The 20,579-nt window shown below is 39.2% G+C and overlaps 1 protein-coding gene across 4 annotated transcripts in view; it reads right to left on the bottom strand.

The window, feature by feature from the left end:
* The window catches only part of LOC102222637 (X-linked interleukin-1 receptor accessory protein-like 2), a 392,716-nt gene extending 372,435 nt beyond the window's left edge, over positions 1-20,281 (bottom strand). For 2 of the 4 annotated variants that reach the window (XM_023328865.1, XM_023328866.1), the window contains exon 1: positions 19,114-19,479. The gene's annotated coding sequence lies outside the window, so the exon portion shown is untranslated. Of the gene's footprint in view, positions 1-19,113 lie in introns of all 4 variants that reach the window. The other 2 variants (XM_005807613.2, XM_023328864.1) reach the window with 2 other exon arrangements.
* Positions 20,282-20,579: the final 298 nt, after the last annotated feature.

Genomic DNA, 20,579 nt, shown 5'->3' on the forward strand with positions numbered 1-20,579 from the left:
GATATGTGGACTAGAAACTACACCAAAGATAGTTGGTAAGATTTTGTGTTTTTGCAGTGAAGCCAATGATTTTACTGGGTTTTCTTCCGACAGGAAACTATTTCAGTGTTGACTGTACTGTCTGACAACTTCTATCAATTATAATGGCTGTATCATTGAACTGACATGGGACTAATCGGTGCTACATAAGTTGAACTGGATAGACTGATACATTTGTGCAATGAGGCAATTTTAGGTTTATCCCCAGAAATTTCCTAGAAAATAGCTAATTATTTGGAGCGTGCTCACATTATTATTTTTTTTTGCTACATTTTATCTTTATCCCTGAAAACAGATTTGTTTTGTTCTTCGGCGTAATAACAGACCATATACAGTCAGTCACAATAAAAGTTCAAAGATTTCTAAAGCTGAAATTTAGTATCACAAAAATCTGCCATTTTTACAACTGTGCATCGACTTACTTAATATACAAGACAATGAAAATAAAAATATTTACCAAAACACAAAATCCAATCTATTAAATTCCAACGTATGTAATAGCACATAAGTAAATATATCAACAGATGTTAGTTGGGTGACTTGGTGTCTCTGTTGAGTCGTTTTGATTTGTGCTTTAAAAACCCGACCAGCATTGACAGCTAGCAGGCTGCGGCCATGGCTGCGCCTGCTCCTGTCATGATGTGAGGCTGCTTAAGCGGTAATGACATGTATAATCCCTGATGATTTAAATATAGTTGTAGCGGCCCTTGATCAGAGACGAGCCCTGACACCTCTCACAGAAACAGCTTAATACCACCTAGCTAGCAGACGGGTCGGCCTGCAAACTGCAAAAAGTGTGAAAACTGACAGGAAGCTACAATGCCTCACACAATTATTGACATTTAGCCATAAAGCTAAGAGAAATAATAAAATGACACCTTATTTTATTACAATTAGCTTATAATGAACCAGACTTTCAATTGTTTAGTGATTCCCTTTTTTCTTTAAAATGACTTTTAAAGTGTTTCTGTTGACCTTGGCTGCTTTTTTCCTTCTTATTTTCAACGGAGTACATTAATATTTTCATAGGTACGAGTTCCACTTTTATGACGGCATATTATAGGAATGTAGAAAAAAATAAAAATAAATTAATTAATTCATGTAAAAAAAATAACTGAGAATCTCAAAAACAGGGAAAATGTCTGAGCTCCAAAAGTCAAAATGTGCTAGAAATCCTTTTTAATTAATCTCAAAACTTTTCTAGAGAAAACAAGGACATTTCTGCCAGAAGTCAAATTTTTGACTTTTGCTTAAAAGTCCCGCAAAATTTTACTTTGTTTTTTTTTCTTGAAAATGTCAGATTTTTTTTTAGCAAATCTTTTACTTTAAAGCTCAGACATTTCCTTGTTTTTCTAGAAAAACTTTGGCAGACATTTGTTCCTTTTCCATCTGCAGTGGCACTGATTTACACTTTTGTCTCATCAGTCCAGACCCTTCATGTTCACTTTGTTCAGTGGTTTAAATGTTGGAACTCTTCCATAAATAGGATTTTTGCTCAGCCTCTCGTTGTTGAATCATTAATACTGACCTTAGTGAGTAACTAAACACCAAATCAATTTCGTTTCATTACATATTTCAACTTCACTATGTTGAGACAATATGTTATGAGACGGACAAAAAAAACAAACAAGCTTTTCTGCCTTCTCCCAGTTCTAACTAGAAACAGCCAATCAGAGCCAGGACGAGTGTTTTAGCGCTGTTAATCACCCTCTGTGTGGTGCTGCTCATACCTTTTTTGTCCCCTCCCGTTGCTCTGTGCTACATTGCAGCTACCAGAAGCTGCAGTGAATGCTAACAATAGTTAGCATGGCCACCAATGATAACAGATAAACAGTTGTTTTGTAACGGTAAGTTGTTTCTCCACCATTGACACGTTTGGCAGCGAGTACACAAAATTGATTGACAGCATGAAGACCCTCCTCCTGGCCTGGATGGCAGTAGCAGCTCAGGGAGGAAGTGGAGGAAATAGATTTTTTTTTACATGGTGACACTTTTAACAAATGTGTAAAAGCATTTAAGTTTCATACTGTTGCTTTAACTGTTAGTTTTGGTCTTCAATTGTCCACTTTCGTCATTTTTAAATCTCACGCAAGTGTAAACAAGAAAAAACCAGCTTAAAAAATATTCATTCATTTGAAAGTTTCTTAAACGAAAAGCGACCAACTCCTAGGAGGGAAAACTCCCATATCCATGTCCTGACATCCCGTGTCCTATAAGATGGTTGCACAGTATCCAACGAAAAGCCCAGCGAGTTATTACAATGGAAACAAGTGGAGCAGGAAGAGCTTAACACGGGCCTGCCGCCTCCGAAATGATTTGCCCGACAGAGTAGAATCAGCAGATAAACGTGTTGAATCAGTTCGGCAGGACGCTGATCTCTGCTGCTGTAGCAGACCGGGGCCGCGCTGTTGCTGCTGTGTACACTACCGCTCTATTTGATCAGAATCCATAGGGATTGCTCTGTCAGACCGCGTTAAGTCAGCCAGGAGGCGGCTACACACACTAGTGGGTTGTGCTGAGGGGGAATGGGCCGCTCACACAGGGAGGAACGGGACGAGGGATGTGGAGCGGGAAGATAACCGGTCCTGCTTTTTCTATACGTTTCGCTTTATATCGCTTTCAAATGTGGGATCCGGAATTTAGATTCGGCTGAGCTGAGACTTCTGACAGCGACGCAGAGTGTCAGAGTAGAGGAGAGGAAAGGAGGGGACTGTAGGAATACAGAGTGAGTCAGAAAGAAAACGATGCTGCCGGGATGGAGGAGGAGGAGGGGAGAGGAGGAAGGGTGCAAGGCAAACAAACAGAGAAATGTGAGCAGAGTTCCAAAACTGGAAAATAATCTTAATGCCTGGCTAAAGAAAGCTCAGATTTGTGTTTTATTGTCAGCCCACTGCAACACGTCTGTCTTATGTATGAATGGCATTTAAAGAGACAGTGTGATGCGTTTACGTAGTATTATTTTATAGCCCAATCAAGTAACTTTTCCAACTTCAATTGTCATAAAAATGCTGTATACTGTACATCAAATATGACTTAAAACTAATTCAAATTTGTAATTTACGTCTTGGAATTGGGCCTCTGTCTCTTTAAGAAGCTCCTGCTCTTTCTGAAACTCTGCCCTCAGGAAGTCATCACAACATGGCTCCCCTGTCAGCCCTTTAACAACGTTTTACCAGCGTCTCACTGAGAAAGTAGCTTCTATAATGAGCTCAGCACTTCCACCAGGTGTTTGCTAATCGCTGTAGGCTATTCTTAAGGAGCTGATATGGAGGGCTGCTCTGTGACATAGAAAGTCGGATTTCTCAAACATGCATGAAATAATCAAAGCAACACTCCAGGTGTGTTTTTGATGAGGGAATAACATTATCACATTATGTAAAGTTCAAAAAAGTCAATTTTACATCACACTGCCCTTTTAAGTTGTTCCTAATTTAATTTTAACACCTAAATTTATATCTAATAAAAGGGTTTTATTTTAATAAGTAGGTAAGTGAACTTTATAAACTTTATTAAGTCTTTTTCATATATAAAATCACAAAGTGCTTTTAAAAATATAGACGTAATATAAGACGAAGACAGTAACAGCTGAAAAAAATAAAGTGGAACAATTAAGTTAATCTCGCCATAATTCTGAATCGACTGATAGTCCTACAATAATTTTTATCAAAAGTCATTCAATGTTTGTTGATAGATTAAGGCAATACAGGGTTAAAACACTAAAGATTTGTGATGGGAATTTAACTTTACATCACCATATAGATATGTTTCTTTTTTTTGCAATAATGGTGAACTGATGAAGAAAAGCTGGAAGGTTTTTCCATTTCCATTCAATAGATCCTTCACTGGATGGAATCAGAGCTCCACAAACTGAATTTTCACTCTAAAACTAAAAGCTTCCCATTAATCAGCTGGACGGTTTCAGTCCATCAGTCATTAAGTGGTGCCGTCGTATCACCAAACAGGTCACCACTGAGCCAAAAGTCACAATCCATACGGTCAATTTTGTGTTTTGAAAACATAATTAGTCCATTAATCCTCATCACAATGAAGCAGAGTTCATGGCACGCCGCTTTTTTCTTCTGATATCGATAAACTATCACCAGAATTGCCCGTCCCCATGCAAGTCTGGCAATTTGCACAAAGTCTCACTGTGCTGTTATCGGCCCTCTAAGCCCAAATCTTCTGTGAGCTCCAACCATTTTTCTGTTCTGCAGCAGTCGGCTGATTCAGCTCACGACTAACGGAAGGAAATCAGAGTCAGAAGTTTTCCTGGGGGAAACAAACCAAAAAAAAAGAAATTGTGCGGTGTGATTGCTACCGCCGATGTCTGCTTCTACCAGAAGAGAACCGCAGTCATTAGCGCTGCCGCCAGCGACTCTTCCTCCTGAAGCCCCTCACTCACTCGCAGTCCGTTTATCGTTGCAGTCAGAGCCGTCTGAAGAGATTTCTTAGCTGCAACAGGTCACGCACTGCAAAACACTAAAGCTTACCGAGTATTTTTGGTCTAGTTTCTAAAGCAAATGTCTTAGTTCACTTGAAATAATACAAAACTAACAAGTAATTTTTCAGCAAAATATAGGTGCTTGTTTTAAGTCAATAATTCCTTAACCCCTTAACCCTCACCCCCAAAATCACCAACGGCTGAAAAGGTATACCCAAATTAAATCAGCTGCTGTTCTTGAACCACTTGGAGTACATGCTAAAGCTTGGTCTCTTCATGAAGAAGACAAGCTACATTTTCTATTTTTGCAGTCAAAAATACTTTAACTGTAAGTAGTTTGTAGCTATTAATTTCTTTTGTGACACAAAAGAAATTGAAAAACTTTGTTTCACCAGATTTTGCATTTTTATTTATTATTATTATGCACATTGTGTGTTGGATGTATGGACTGGAAAATACAATAAATCTGTAGAATAAAGTATTCTGCTCGTGGATTCCAAGACTGATCAAGATAGCACAAAAAGAAATGTCATTTTGGACATGTTTATTTAAGAGAATGTACAGATGTTGTCCAAGTGTGCCATTTGGCGTCTCCAAATGACACACTTGGACAACATCTGACATACAAACTTCAAATGACTGCAACTCCTCAGCGCTTCTACATACAGTCATCAATGAGGCTCTAATGAAAGATAATGACCAGAGGAATCCTCAGATAGACACATCATTACTGATAGTGGAAATTACTTAGAATTATATAAATAAAATAGCATATCTGAGATCAGATTATGCGTGGTTACGCATGCAGCTGGTGGATTCATGTCAAAACAAACCCCAAAATGCTTCATATCCTTACGACAGGACACGTATTGGCTACACATCGGTGGCTTTAGATTTAGTCTCCGAGTTGACCAGCCAGAAATATTCCAGAAAGAATAGAGGCATGTCAAAACGAGCTCAAGTCGCTCTCTGGATATTATTGGCTCGGAAAAGCCATTTTGGCTAGAATAAGGGTAAAGGTAAGGTTTAGGCTGTAGAAATGAATGGAAGTCAATGGAAAGTCCCCACAAAGATAGCCACACAGGCGCACGTGTGTGTGTGTGTGTGTGTGTGTGTGTGTGTGTGTGTGTGTGTGTGTGTGTGTGTGTGTGTGTGTGTGTGTGCGTGTGTGTGTCTGGGCTCCTTTGACTCCAAATTAGCTTAGTTGCGTCGTGTTCCTTACAGGCACAGAACCGGCCAGGACACATCACCACTAATGTGTGTTTCTAAATGATTGGGACTGTATTCCCTTTGGATGCCCCACCACTGAACTCCCACTAAACGCACGCACACACACACACACACACACACACACACACACACACACACACACACACACACACACACACCACCCCTGCAAACACAGGCTGTGGACAGTAGATGCATCGTGTTTGTACTAAAGTTCCAAACCTGGTTGGCCAGCGCTACCCAGCAGCGCTGCTTAACCCACAAAGGTCTTTTTTAAAAAGATGCTAAATAATGAGAAATGATGTAATTAAATACAGATTATTTTTTATTCTGTTATAGCATAGCTAATTAGCAACGCTCCAACTGGTAAGGCAAGGAGAATTATGTAATGTGTACAAAGGGAATCGTGTTATTCTTTTTCTGGAAGGAATAAATGGGCCAAGCAGGATTGTTTTTTATATTTTTCAGAAGTGAGCAAAATGTGTTTTGTTGATTCATGTTTCTTACTTAATGAAGTTTAGACTTTCACCTTGAATTAGCAGCTATTTTTATGTGATTTCTTCAGATTTCGTTTTTTGTGGCACACTTTAATGTGTCATGTTATCAAATCAAGTGTAACACCGCACACAGGAAATATGAGGAAATACATTAGACAGTTTAAGTGGGAAAAAAAATAAACCAACCTGAATCTGTAAAACGTAATCGCCCAGCCTTACTGAATCATGAATTAATTGTGATGAACTATATGTTTTCTGGAAAGCTAAGTTCAGCACGGCTGGTCATACCAGGTGTGATTACTGCCAGAAATAAAACATAAAGATAAGTGCCTTGTGTTGCATTTTATCAGTTTTAGTATTAGTTTTCCAATTCTGTTGTCTCACAAAGTATAGTTTAAGATCTCAAAAACAAAATCATAACCAGGTTCATCTGTGCTCGTTTGTAATTACATGACTACAGTGAGAGTATTTCCATCAAGGTAAAAAACAAAAAAAACTTTCTTTTCCTTTCAAAAACTATACATTTTAAGAATTAAAACGTGAATCTGCCCACTTTGTGTTGAGCTGGTGGGATTTGCACTCTCACAGAACTGTAAAATACAAAACTTTGATGTATTTTGACTGTCAATGATGTTTTACACTTTTAAAATTGTCAGTTTTCAATAATAACTAAGTGAACCAAACATGTGGAAGAGTAAGAACAATTTAATCTGACTTCTGCAGGGTGTAGCTGTCATTCCAGTGACAGGGTGGGAAGAAACTGCAACTATTCTTCCCCCTAACGCATCGCACATTATCAATAAAACCAAAGTTGGTGGAAGGAGTAAAACCGACGGGGAGAAAATCCATGAAAAACTTTTTAAGACTTGACGAAATAACCTTAAAGACAAGAGCGGGCCGCACACAAACGCAGCCGTTTGGGGTCGTCCTGGCACACGGGCCGCCAGTCACCCTCATCATCCCACATGGAGCCCTGGTGTCACTCTGAGTCACTGAATCCCAATGAGCTGAGCAGACAGGAACCGAGCCACAGGTAGGAGCCCAACAACAATGTTGGTAAGAAGAAGAAGCAGCGGAGGGTTCAAGCAGAATTGGTATTCTGAACAGAATACAAACTGAACCCTTCGTCCAGTTTGGTGACTCTGAAAGCTGGAGTCACTTTTCCATATTAAGACAGTGAGTGTTTTCTGTCTGGTTCGTCTTTATTTAGTTTTTAAACACTAAACTGATCCTGACAACAAAGAACTTTTGAGTTTTATTCCCTCAGTAACAGGAAATGCTGCCATCAGCGCAGCAGCTGGGTTTCCATTACAAATGTGAGCAAAACTTCACTAATGTCAGCAAAAATAATAATAATTTGCAATTGTATTATACAGCTGTGGGAAAAAAACTGAGTCCACTTAAAATGATCAGTTTCTCTGATTTTACTTTTTATAGATATATGTGTGAGTAAAATTAACATTGTTCTTTTATTCTATGAACTACTGACACCATGTCTCCGAGATTCCAGGCGAAAATTTAGTATTTATTAGCAGAAAATGAGAAATGGTGAAAATAATGGAAATATAAAGAGCTTTCTGACCTCAAATAATGCAAAGAAAACAAGTTCATATTTATTTAGAAACAACAACACTGATGTTTTAACTCAGGAAGAGTTCAGGAATCAATATTTGGTGGAATAACCAGGAGCTCAAAGGAGCTCAGTGCAGAGGCTCTTCATGTTCTCCAAAGCTGTATTTACATATTTATTTAATACAGAAAATTAACTTTTTTTTTTAAAAAAACAACCTTCTTGCTGGTTAATTTTGCAGTACTCATATTAGCTGTATGCAGGTTTTATTTGGCCAAGATAATGTAACGTCAACAAAATAAAAATGACTTTAAGTAAATAGTCAAATAAATAATAATAATCAAACCTGCAATCATAAGTCTGTTTAAAAGTAACAGTTTCATTGCATATTTGTTTCATTTACTATAACAAATTATCACTACTTTTATTCTATCTCCTTATAAAACGACCAAACGTTGCCACATGTCGCTGGCTGCTGGTCAGCGCGCGCTGGTCGTGATTACAGATGATGCGTTCACCGACTGGTGAGGAAAAAAAAAAATCTGATTTTTGAGCTTCCAACCTGCTAGTGACAGGTCAGGGCCAATCTAGATGAAAATAAATAATTTCCACAACCCATTCATTAAAAGGTCTCACAAAGACTCATTTTAAATGACAACAATCTTAAAAACTACATATGAAAATCAGATGTGTGGTGAACTACTGGTTTTGTGAGGCACCTTGTAGTAAAGTCAATTTAGGAATAAATTGAAAGTGACCTGAATGGCCTTTCTATTTCCAGACAGTCTCATTAACGTCTGCCTCCTGTTTTCACACGATGCATATGCAACGATCCTGAAGGTTGAGTTTGGTTTTGTTTTGGTTTTTCCTTTTCCTGCCATGATGCCTTTGGGGAAGTTTTTTCGTACGACACAAATATAAAGACTCTTTGATCTTTTTAGCACGCGTGACATCGAATTACTCCACAATTTCAAAGAAATGTGACGATCCCCGCGTCGTACGACATCACTTTGATCAAAATTGCGTTTTGAAAAAATGTGCAATGCACAAGTCATAATAGCATCACTCCTGTAAAGCTGCGTACGGCTAATCAGGTAGCACAAACAAACTCTAGAATAACCACAGAGCTCCAGAGAAAACGTCTCGTTTCATTTAACTCTTTTAAGACGATCAGTCCTTGTGGAATTTGTTTTACTGTTTCCACTGTAGAAAGCACTTTCAGATGGTTTTCAACACTAAGTTGGGGTTTTAAGATCTTGTGTAGCTTTCCTTTTAATGATAAAATGTTCCATTTTGTGCTTAAAACGGGGCATTCTTTCACGTTCTTTCATGTTAAAATGGCATAAATGTTCAGTGGATAATGTCAGGGTGTGTTATTTTTTTAAGTTACAAGGCTTAACTGACTCATGGTCCTGTCTAGAAATGAAAGTTCAGGCCTAGTTTCTAAATTCCTGGAAGCCTCAGAACAGTTTCAGCTAAAGGATCATGTCTGTCTCAAATTTGTGCAAGAAGGAAGGAGAAAGTACAATTGGCATACTAGGGTCATTGTAGATACATTTTTTGTTTCAAATTTTAAAAAACAAGAGAAAATTTCCAGCAAAAAACTCAAAAACTTTGAGATTCAAGTTGAGTTTTTCTAGGACAAACCTGAAAATTTCTGAGTTTCAAGAGCCAGAAATGGCAACTTTCAGAAATTTTATGGGTTTTAAGTCAAAAATGTTCAACTTTTGACACTCGTTAAGTTCAAAGTTTTTTCTAGCATTTCATTTTACTTTTCAAGCTCAGAAATTTCCAACTTTTTTCCTAGAAAACGTCTGAGTTTTTTGGCAGGAATGTATTTCTTTCTCTATCTACAATGGCTCTAATACATCATCATAAGGAAGTGAATAAAATACTTTAATAGACAAATATAGCTAAAATATATTCTATAGATGTTCTTTAAAGGCTCTTCTTCTGATATATAATGATAATTTTATGCTTGTATAAATCTTTAAATCTTAAGAAGTAAATGGAAACACGCCAAAAATTGTTGCCACTACCATACTACACAGACAGTGCTAAGATAGTCCATATACAGCTTAAAACTACAGTATAAGATGTTTAAGACCTGAAAGAACCTCAAAAAGATGTCTTCTACATCAGTCAGTTAAAAAACCTCCTTCAGACTAGCTGCTAATTGCTGCAATTAATTAGCTGCTAATTAATTGCAGCAAATTAATTAGCAACAATTAGCAAACACCTGGTGGAAGTGTGCATCAGCTGAGCTCATTATAGGAGCTACTTCTAAGAGGAACACTTGTAAAAATGTTGTTAAAGGGTTAATAGAGGAGCCATATTGTGATGACTTCCTGAGGGCGGAGTTTCACAAAGAGCAGGAGCTTCTTAAAGAGACAGAGGCCAAATTTCAAGGCGTTCAAATTTTGTACTTTTTTACAACACAAAGTTGTATTTGATATGGATAGTATTTTTTATAACAAATGAAGTTAACATAGTTCCATGTTTGTAGTATAAACTAATACTATGTGGCTGGAAAACACACAATACTGCTAAAGTTAGCTGCTGACTGCATAAAGAGCTGGCTGTGACGGCCAGAAGGCTGAATACATTTGGTTTTAACACGTGTGGTAAGTCTTTATGCGATGCTACATGCCAGGGTAAGGATTGGTCACCCATCAGGAAGTAACAGTGGTGAGCCTGCATGTCCCCCCCAGAGGAAACCGTCTCCTCACTGGCGGTTAGGTAACCACTTCCAATTAGAGTATGATGGAAATCATCTGAGATTTACAGGGATTTTCAGGAAACGGCTTGATAAGAGTAATAAATAAATAAAAATATGTAATGTACAATGCAACTTATTGGTTACTTAGAGCATCCTTTCTTTTACTGTGTTCTTCCTCTCATATTTTCCTTGTCATCGTTTCCTCAATTTATGGATCTTTCCGCACTTCTCCCTCTGCCCCCCACGCCTCCTTTTTTTAAAAACATACATCATCCCTCCTCTCTCCCATCATACATCGTCTCTCTTTGTTCGTTCCGTGCTTTTGTTTCGTTTCCTCGCACATAAACAAGTATCTTATGAGCCATTATTTACATTCTTTGAGCTAAACATGGCCGACGGCAGACTTCGTGGTAACTGCTGGGCCCTGTTAAGCTGTATTTCACTCGCCGCGCAAGAATTTAATATATCATATGAGCACCGAGGGACTAAATGAATTTGTTTTACCACGGAGCAATTACACCGTAATAAACAGCAGCAAGTCCCGCTACGCTACGCTCCTCCTCTCAACTTAATTCTCCTTTTTTTTTTAGCTCTCCCACCCTTTTGTCTTCCTACTTATTCCTCCCTGCAAGGAATTTGTTTCTTATCTCTTCATTTATTCATTTGATTTTCTTTATTCAATCTGCTGCATTATCTCAAGCACTTTCTAAAATTTGTAATAAATTTTTTTTTATTATTTTCACGTCTTTTTTTCACTTGAGGGATGTTTTTGCTGCAGCCTGGGATTGTTGCTGCCCAGACACAGCGTTGGGCAACGCAAGGCTATCCATCACCGAGCCCCCGCCGGGGTCCCGTCAACCATTTCCTAACAAAATACCAACAGTCTGGGTCCGGAGCCCGCCATACATTACGGCTGCTGTTGTCCATGGAGTGATTTCTCCTCCGGGTCTCTTGGATTATATCAACAAGGTTTTTTTGTGTTGCTTTTGCGTGATTCTGAGGAAACCATTTGTGTTTTTCATTTTTCTAATTTTCTCTTTTGCCCCTAAAAATGTACACAATTAATATAAAACTGCCAACCTGTCGCAGTGATAAATCATATCACCCTGTGGTGAACTGGTACTACATATACTGTACTACCAAAACACAGACAAAAGTAGAAATTGGAATTTCACGAGTAAAAAAACCCCAGAAAAAACCCAGAACTACTCGGTTACGCAAGTGTGCAAATCCTTAAAATAATCCTTCTTTGGCTGTTTTGATTCCTTGGTTCAGATTTGCCACTGATTATAGGTGATTAACTATAAATAGGATTCTCATACAGCCATCCCAGCAGGCTTTTCTTGGTACTCGCTCACTTTTGTACTTTAGCTGAAGTCATAATTTGCTGGGAAATTACAAAGGATCTCATCGTACAAAGGAATCAGTCAGGAGAATGGAACAACGCAAGCTTCAGTTCAATTCAGTTTGGTTATGTAGAACAATTGCACAACAAATGTCATTCAGTCCAATCATGCATCCGTTCACATTGATCCTAGTGATCAAAAAAACTGCAGTCATTTATTATCCAAATTGGTTTAAAATAAAGTTTTCTATCAAAGGAGACAAAGCAGACTGCATTGAGTCATTGGCTTAGAGCAATCTTCTCTTTAACAGGAAGAAATCTCCAGCAAAACCAGAACTAGGGCTGTTCTAAATGAATATTTTAGTAATCGAGTAATCTATCGATTATTCTTACGATTAATCGAGCAATTGGATAAAAAAAATTATAAAATAAAATATTGGTAAATCTGGCATAACACCGTTGTTACTATCACATATCAATATCAATCCAATTTTTCATTTTTAGCTTCCTTTTTTGTAGTTTAGAAAATTAACCTGTAACAATAATAGCTCACTTTCTAAGTTAACCTGAATTAAAGTAATGTAGCGATTTCCCAGAAGAGTTGAGGCTGTTAAAACCTGCAGAGAGAATGGAACTGAGTTTATTTACTGCTATTCTAGTCATACTGACAACTCAAAGCACTTTACACTACAGCCACATTCACCCCATCACACTCACTAACTCACACACATGCATACATCCATGCACAGATCAGTGGGCAACTGAGTGCTAAGCGCCTTGCCCAAGGGCGCATCGACATGCGACTGGAGGAAGCTGGAATCAAACCCACACCTTGTGGCTTATGGTTTCTTTTTTTTTTTGTCAGATTCAAATAATGTGAATGTTATTTAAAAGTGAATTTATTTTGGTCACTCAATTCATAAAGTGAAACATTATATACACTGATTATTCACAAACCATTTTCAAGTCTTGATTTCTATATGATTATTTTTGCTGCTTATAGGTAATAAAATATGACATCGAGAATTAGTATATTACATCAGACCAGATGAAAAACATATTTTTATTCAGAAACGTGGGTAAGCAGGTTTGTTTCCTGCTTTAATGCTGTTATTTTCAAAAAACTATCAAGTGTTCTTGTATTTATTCAGCATGGTCATGGAAATGTATAAGAGTTATAGATGACTGGAGATAATACAGGGCATTCCCAGAAGTAAACTTGCTATAGACACATTGCAATGTGACGTCATACACCCAAGATCCTGCCCCCCAGCTCCCTGCCGCAGGGCAAAAAACTGCTAGCCAACGATGACTACCATTAGATTTGGTTGTCAACATAACGCGCTAAACCTTAAATGAACACGATATATAAAAGAAAAGGGATGCAGTGCTTTGCTATTGTCAGCACTACTATAAAACCAGACAACAGGGTCCAACAGTGTCACATGTCGCAGGTAAGGGAAAGCAAGAGAGGGAAGTAATTCAGTTATGCTAGCTTGACTTTGACAAATTAACATGTAGATGAGCTGCGGAATTCGGTGTGTTTCAGTTCATTAAAAAAAAAATGGGGTGGCCCAAACACCAACTCTCTGATATGTCATCAGTAGAGCAGGTGTTTAAATTAGTTAATCAACCACTGCTACTGTTCAGATGATCACTTATTAATAATCACAAAATAAACATAAAGCCTGAAAACATAAAACTGTAATGGAGTAAATGTTCTGTTCTTTGTGTCGGAAATGTTTGCGTGTTTTTTGGTGTTGAATTCACTTGCGAAGCAGTGGTCAGTCAGTTGCTATGGCGACGAGTCTACATGTAACGTAGGGGACACACGACGTGAGAAAAAATTACAAGACGAGTGGTTTTGAGTTGTTCTTTGACGGTTTTCCTGTGTTATTTTTCCTTTCACTGCACTAAATTAATAACACCTACTGTACATCTCCAGGTTTTATTTACGAAAATGTTCTACCACGGAAACGCAGGTATGCATGTCAAGTAAAAGGATCGTCTTTTCGCCCTCCCTTGTTGTGCGCATGTGCAAAATGTCCGGATATAAACAACATGTGTATACGTTTGTGCACTTCTATTAAACGTTCGTCCTCTGGTGTACCTGAAGGGATTATGTGTATTCTGTGACGGCGCCTTTACTGTTTATACCTTTTTATACATTAAGATTCTCATTACGTGACTTGAACCTAATTCGATATATCAACATTATTACTCCCTGTTGCTGTTTGACGCGGCCGCATCCCTAATATAAACTATCCGCCCGGATCCACGCCCTGGTTATAAATGGCTGCTGTTGGTCAGCCTGACATTCTGCTGCCGGTTCATCTACCCCGATGGTCAGATATATACAACACCGTTCCTTTATCATAAATCCATACACACACACACACACGCCCACGCAAACAAAGCAGCAGCCTCCACTGTCTTCTTGTATTCTGACGATTGATGTGCACCTTGTTGCTAAACGGCTGAGATAATTAAACCCTGCACTCTCCTCCCCTTTGTTTATGGGTGTGTGTGGTGTGAGTCTCACTGAACACTCTTCTGGTGCATTGCAACACACACACACACGAACACACACACAACTATACATACACACAGAACATTGGAAGACACACGTCCACTCTGTCCCTCTCCCTCCTCTTCAGCACCATGCTAACACTATAAATCCTCACTCTCTGTCACCGATCACAGCTACACACACACTCACTCACACACGCAACCTCGCTTCCTCGGTGGAAAGAGAGAGCGCGGCGGACGGAGAGAGAGAAAGCACCTGCTGTAAAGCACTCGCACAAACGGCGACTGTGCTCCGGAAGACTTCTATAAATGGGAAAATTATACAGTGCAGGCAGAGCGGTCGCCTTTCAGACGAAGGTGCTTCGCTCCAGCCACGCAGCTGACCGCCGCTCTGGAACGCACAAGTATATTCGGTTAAGCTTCTCGTGTAAATATATTGGCACACTTGAAATAGGACAAAACTAACTTACAAGTAATTTTTCCACAAGAAACAGGAGCTTGTTTCAAGTCAATAAGTCCTTAATATTGATGAAACTGTTCTACTTCCAGTGGTCGATTATTTCACTTATAACAAGACATTTTCCCCATTTTGTAAGTGAAATAATCTACTCGGACTTTTTCATTGATGTTAAGCAGTTATTGACTTAAAACAAGCTCCTATATCTTACTGAAAAGTTACTTGTAAGTTAGTTTTGAACCAAGATATTTGCACTAGAAACGCAACAAAAAAAAAAAAAAAAAACAAGGCCTTCAGCAGAATTTAAGAAGCAGAATTAGATAAACAAAGTGGAAAATGACAACAAAATGATGTCCAACTATTGGAAAGAAATGTAAAAATAATTCTCAATAGACAGATTTAAACAGAGAAAGATGAAGCATAAGATTAAAGTGCTTTGTAGGGCTATTAGCAATGGCTGAACTCACCAGAAACCAAAAAAATAACTTGTTGGAAGTTTATGTGAACTGAGACAAAAAGGAAACAGCAGACTGGAAAGAAAATTCTAAATGGTTTTAACGTTTATTGTTTTACAACAACAAATCCCCCCAAAATTGGTATTCATATCTATTCAACCTTGTTCACCGTTGCTGCCACTACATAAAGTACAGTGAAGAGCTACTCAATTCAGCAGAAAAATGGTGAAATTTAATCTTAGTAAAAATCCAACAGTTCTGCCCTGCAAAAAAAAAAACACTAAATCTGACCAAGTGTGTTTGCTACGGTTTCTAACACAAATATCTTAGGACACTTCAAAGTGACTTCAACAAAATATACCTCCTACAGCTCTCCAGTATCAGACAATACTCCATTACAAACTTTGTAAATATTCCAAAAATAAGAAACTCAGGTAAAATCACACGTGAATAAGTCTGTTCACATGAGAAGCTGATAAAAACATCATGCGTAATCATCTGCCAACTACTTCCTGCCTTTGTTTTTGTCGTTCTTTTTTCGATACAGTTGTGGCGCTAGGATGAGGCCATTTTTCTGCCGTATCAATATCGGTTTATTTTTGTAAAACTGCGATGGAAAAGCTTTTTCGTATGATACAAGTCACATGAACGACAACCGGATGTTGCCACCGGCACAAACCACAAAGAAGACGACATGAAGCAGTTGGAGGATGATGGCGCTGCGTTTTTTAATGACTTTTCGCACAAACTTATTCACGTGTGATTTTAATTCCCTCTCTCATTTAACAGTGTTTTTCCAACATTAACAGAATATCAACAAAGTCTTGAACACATTTGTAATGGAAACGCAGCTGCAGTTAAGTTCTGGACAACTTCTCTGCTCTCAACGACGGCGTAAATTACGCTCAGAAATCCTGAGATATTGTAAATAAGACGAATCAGAGGACAAAGTGACCACATGCAATCGTCCCGCTATCAAACAGCTGCACAACAAATATAGACAAAACAAGTATGTCCTCTACAAGCACGCAGAAAGAGGCAGAAAGGAGCCATAAAAGGCTCGCAGAGAGACTGCAGATGACTCAAAATGCAGTTTAGTTCTTCTCTAGAGAGTGTGTGGGAGCCTGATCTGCTCCGACTGAAACACCGGGGACCTTTTTCATGTCTGTACTCAGGAGCCTCTTGTTTCATAATGACTCCCAAGATTAAAGGACCAAAAGGAACAGGCAGAAGGGAAGCTCAATATCCAAACCGACGGCACCGAACAGCCGCTCGGCATCTCTTCAGGTGGGACTTCCAGCGAAGATGCTAGGCTACTTCCTCCCTACCTCTACCCTGAGGCCAGAGTTGTTGAGGTTTTTGCTGCATAAGACGTCTGGCTTTTAGCACACATCGTTTCTCTCGTGCAAACACACAGCCTGATGAATATGTAAGGCCAAGCCCGACTGACTGGCTGCGCTCCGTATTACAAAAAGCGCTCCACATCATTTTCCACAACTTTCAAGTGATTATTGAACAAGAACCTGAAACCACACACGGACTCGCCATTTTGTTTTCTGGTCTTCTTGGGATATTCGTATCGATTTCCACTGCTTTCACTGGCCTAGCTCAACCCCTGCCTATTCAGCTGCGTTTAATTTATTTAATTGCTTATTTTTATATAAATACATCTACACCAGTGATAAAAACAAAGCGGGGTAATGAAGTATGGATTTCCACTGCAGGATTTCATAAAATACAAAATTGTTGGTTTTTTTTGTTTGTTTGTTTTTTAAAAAGAACACTGAAGAAAAAATAGCTGCTAATGTTGCTTTTGTGATAATATGTAGGGGTCCGACTAACGATTATTTGAGTCATCGATTATTCTCCCGATTATTCAGATGAGTAATCGATTAATCGGAAAATGAATTTGCCACATCTTACAGATTTCATTTAGTCACTTGAAACTTTTGCATCAAACTTTGGAAACATCAAAAGATGCAAACAAAATAAAATAAAAAGTATCTGGTGAAGCTGAAACTATGCCACTTGAGTTTTGACTAAAACATATTTATGTACAATTAAGGTTGTTTTTTTTTTATTAGAAATGCAAACTGAATGTACTTTTTGTGCAGTATTGGCCTAGCTGCTGCCTTGAGTATGTTCTGTCAGCAAATGCTTTTATTGAGTCTGCATGCTTCAGTTAATAGTTTGATTACTGATTAGTTGACGATTATTTCAATAATCGATTAATCTCAGTTAGTCCGATTCATTGTTTCAGCCCTAATGACATGACGAGAGGTAATCAAGATAATCAGCTGGTTTTGGTGAAAACTATGACAGATTAGCAACATCTGACTGCCACAAAAATTTGATTTCAGTTGCATTTTTAATCTGTCAGCTTACAAAAAAGTTCTTCAAAAGCTGAAACATTTCTGTTTGAATACGTCAAGTGACCAACATGATGTGGTTTTTCACAACATTTTGACTCAAAATGATTGTTGAAAATCCTTTCAGCAATAACATGATCTGGACAGTCCGATTTGCCCAAGTCATCTGAACAACCAACCAAATGCATTTTTATGAAAATCCACTAAAGTACTGGACACTTTGTGCCTTAGCTGATGTCTACAGCCATGGGAGAAAGAAAGCTGGTTTTCGGAGAACGTAGATTTGTCTAGATTACACAGCAATACAACTAGAGATGCACTTCTTTTCACTTCGATACAATACAGATTCCTGAGGTTCTGTACTGATACAACATGGGAAAATGGTGCTGAATTAACTGAAAACGTTTGTTTTTCTAATCACAGACATATGAAACTGAAACTCAAAAAAATTTACTACCTTACTAACAAACCTTCTTTCAAATTTTTCCTTAAATACAAATAGGATAATAATGTAAAATAAACAACAAACCATGACATCACTCAGAGCACAAAGAGTAGAAATAAACTGAATAGATCCGTCATTATGGATCGGGCACACTGTCACTGATACCCGATCTAGAATTTGTTTCGATATCAGGACCGATACAGATATTGTGGTATCTAGTGAATTTATAGATACAACAATAACTGTTGTATCGTCAACATTAACCCCAAAAACATCTGAACTCCCTCAACTCAGTTCTACAACAACAACAAAACTTTACATGCATCAAAAATACCAAGAAATAAAAAAAGAGTGTCTATCAATCGAATAAAATTTGATCCAGATTTATATACTGTTTAGAAAAGTCCAGTCTAGGTTTAAATAAAGTTTTACAGCAGAATTGACCAGATGCAGAGAAATCCCTTTAAAATATCCCTTTAATGTAGCACCAAAACACAGGCTACCAATCAGATTCCAACTTCAGCTCCAACACCGCCCTGTTGGGTCCACAGTAATGTTTACTGCCAACATTGGGGGAATAAACATAATAGAAACTTATAAGCGCACGGTGACCCCCAGCCCTGGCTGCTCTCGCCATTTCCCCGTATAGAGAACCGTCCCATAAGAAGGCAAAACAAAAATGCTGAACATGACTTGATGTCACGCGGGTATATATACTCTTCGTAACGAGTTTTATTGATTTGACAGAAAAGGTTAGCTAGTAACCGCTAACCCTAAAACTCAGCTAACACTCCAGTCCGAACCTCAGGATCCCAAAATGTCCCCCAACTGCAATATAAGCGGGCCTCGCGCCCAGAAAGACCGAGTCTCTAAAATGATCAAATTTTACCTGAAAATCTTCGGGAAATGAGTGAAAACAAGCACCAACGTACAAACACGGAGGAGAAAACAAGCTCAGCGTCTTTTATTTATTATTTTTTTTTACTTCTTTGCTCCCGCATCACACGCAAGCAGCCTTACCTGACGACTCGGTGGAAGTAGTCCTGAATCCCAGGAGGAGCCAGGTGACCCGGTGCGGAACTGGAGGAAAACGTGCAGAAATAATCCCACCTCTGACTCAGTCCTCTGATTCCAGGCACAAAACTGCCTTAAAAAGGAGGAGGAGGAGAAGAAATGATAACAACAGTAGTAAAGCCTCTCTCTCTCTTCCTCTTTCCAGAAGGTCCGGAGTTAGTATCTGTAGCGGATGAGCACAGCCTCAGAGGCAGCAGAGGGGGGAGTAGGATCTTTTCTCCAAGATGCGGGGAAGCTGAAGTCCGCTCCAGTTAACCGCAGTTACGCACACTCTTCCCCCCTCCAACCTCGTCCTCCTCCTCCTCCTCCTCCTCCCCGCCGGCCCGCCCGCCCCCACCTCCAGCTCCGCCGCGCTCTCTCCTCCGCCTGTCCCGCGCCTCACTTCCAGGACGGAGGACGTGAGTCAGCGACCCGGCGCGCTCCCTCCGCGCTCCTCCAGGAGGTCCTCCCTCCTGGCCGGGATGTGGCGTGGAAGGAACGAAGGCAGGAGTCGCTCTACTTTCTTCTTCTTCCTCCAAAAATAACTTCCAATCTGCGATGTGGAATCCGCGACGAACACGTTTAAAGTGTGTGCGTGTGTGGGTGTTGTTTCCCAAGTTTTTTTTTTTTAAATTATTGTTATTATTAATGCACTTTAGTCTGTGATGATCACCTGACAGTTGTATGGAAAGTCTAATTTATTCTTCCTTATATGCCGATGCAGCGACCATCACAGTTTGCGATCAGCTCCGATGTGCAGGTGGAGTTTGCAGCAATATTTGCAAAGAATATTTTCCTCCTGGGAAAAAAAAAATGTCCGATGTTCAATCAACCAATCAGATCATGCATGTACATTTCAGCTCTGGAAAGCGATTAATAACTTCAGAATATTTAATAGTATTTTATCCATTTGCGTTCTCGACTTCTCCGCTCCTCTAATGCGTCCCTCAGGGGTCAACAAGGAGGGGGAGGAGGTGGATGGACTCCCGGCTCAGTCACTGGATGTTGCCCCGTTTTGTCCACAAAATGCCAAAAATAAAACCCAAAACAGAAACAAGTCCACCTGGAACGAGTTCCCCTAGATATTCCTCCTTTCGGCGCAGGGAAGGAGATGCGCAAAGCCCTGAGCCGCTTCTTTTAGGACTGTCCTCAGACCGACGGGAGGAGAGAGAGAGAGAGAGAGAGAGAGAGAGAGAGAGAGAGAGAGAGAGAGAGAGAGAGAGAGAGAGAGAGAGAGAGAGAGAGAGAGAGAGAGAGAGAGAGAGAGAGAGAGCAGCTTCCTTTAAGCCGCAAAGTGAGGAAAAATGGCTCAAAAAATGTACGAATTCTATCTAAATCTTTGAATTTTTTTCTCTTCCCCAATCAGAAAGTGACTCGTCGTTTTAAACGGAATCAAATAACCGGCGCGCGGAGCGGAGCGGAGGCAGGATAGT

This window comes from Xiphophorus maculatus, chromosome 23 (assembly GCF_002775205.1).
Source record: "Xiphophorus maculatus strain JP 163 A chromosome 23, X_maculatus-5.0-male, whole genome shotgun sequence".
NCBI lineage: Eukaryota > Metazoa > Chordata > Actinopteri > Cyprinodontiformes > Poeciliidae > Xiphophorus > Xiphophorus maculatus.